The sequence below is a fragment of the Perna viridis genome, chromosome 3, assembly GCF_037379345.1.
Source record: "Perna viridis isolate PV_CMFRI_1.1 ecotype Kerala chromosome 3, ASM3737934v1, whole genome shotgun sequence".
Lineage (NCBI taxonomy): Eukaryota > Metazoa > Mollusca > Bivalvia > Mytilida > Mytilidae > Perna > Perna viridis.
In genome coordinates, this window is record NC_142447.1 from 13,191,424 (window position 1) to 13,193,400 (window position 1,977).

Here is a 1,977-nt window from a genome sequence, read left to right on the forward strand (position 1 = left end):
CGAAAAGTATATGTCGGTGCAACCCCACATTTAGCACCTACGCATTGTCTCTTTTCTTTTGCTGTCGCTTCGAGGCAAAACACTCATTTAAAAATGTTTACGCGATGATTTAACGGCTGAGAGGTTATTTAATTGAAATCAATTGTATAAATACACACATTTAACATATACGATGACATAGATATACAAAATTATGACAGAAATGAGCATCATTGGTGTTTTCCCGGCGGCTGTTCTCATTATCTCTAGACCTACGGAAATTGGCGGCGATGTAAACACGCATTAGTATTTTAACGGGACCAATATTGCTGTAAATAAATAGCCAAAAAAAAAAAAAAAAAACTGTTATCAATTCCCAACTTCGAAAATTTATACAATCAACTATCAATATATTATCAGAATCGGCGGCGAAAGTAAAATGCATATTTTGTCCCTGCTTGTTTTGTTTGTTTGTCAACAAAATGGAGGTGTCATTTCCAACTTCTATACGGGGATTACCGTATTTGTCATTTTAGAAAAGAAATAATTCCTTTCTTAAATAAAGAAACTGATTATGCATTACACAAAAGACTACTATTAGGGACCGGTCATTCTTTATCTCCAGGGGTGGGCCGGAAAAAAAGTAGGGGGGTTCAAAGAAAACATAGCAGTACTTGAAGGGAGGTATGTGTTTTTTGACTAGTTGATGAGGGGGATCATGATTTTTTTTAAGAAAAAATCATTTACACATGTACTTGTGCGATATCTAGAATTTTATACATAATGTCCTGTGTAATAAAGCTTTTTATGTTTGGTTCAGTCATTGTCTCTAATTGTCTGTTTCATTTTTTATCTATGCATAGAAAATGACATTGCTTAAATTTTTACTCGGGGCCTTTCAGAGGTCACTACTAGATGAGGTTATCCTCATGATGAAGGTCTTGTTGTGACCGCTGAAGGTATTAAATTTACCGCTGGTTGCTGGTTGTAATGGTGGTTTGCATTTGTTGCATTATACCATATCTGTTCTTTCTCAATTTTATGAAGTGTATGTGTACATAGCAAAACACACACACACAAAATTATTTCCAAAATTTCTTATAATGTTCAAATCAAAACAAATAGGATATGGAATTTATTCATAGCTATTTTTATTTTAAACTTCATTTCAAATAAAGATATATGTTATCAAATGTAATGAATTTTAGAAACATTTTCAAAAAAAGATTGTGTGATCTAAATTTATCAAAACATGAACCACAACTTGAACTGTTTATGCATCAAAAATGATCCTAGACTGGTACACCAAATTCTGAATAAGGTCTAGACTGTTCATGGAAAATACTTCTAATGAATTGAAGTATTCAAATAGTTTCTTTACAGTTTTAATTACAAATTAAATTATAAGAAATGTTTCCAATATTTGTACAGGTTATACAATGTAACCTGGTTTAGGGCAGTTTACGCTAAAACATCTGACCGCTTCGCGGCCTATTAAGGGTAAACTGCCCCAAACCAGGTTATATTGTATAACCTGTTCAAATATTGGAAACATTCCTTAAATAACTTTTGAATAAATCAATACATACATTGAAATTTCATTTTAAAAAAATACAAGGGGTTTAAGTCTTTTTTTTATTTTTTATTTTTTTTTTTGGTACTTGAGATAGGCGGGCTGAGAATTTTTCTAAGTTTGGAAAAGGGGGGGGGGGTCAGTTATTTTTTCAGGGATATTTTTTTCAATTTGCCGGCCCACCCCAGGAGATAAATAATGACCGGTCCCTCGGTTAACTGACACCCCGGCTCCAGACCATATCAAAGCTACAATAACTTATGTCCTCATCGTATGATATTATATACTTTTTTTTTCTACTGATTTAATTATTAATCGTCAATTAGTTTCTTTTTATACATACATATACTAATGTTTGTTTTTAATAAATCACTATTAAACGGCAAATGCTGTGCTTTGTAATTCCTCCGATCGACTTTTGTGAT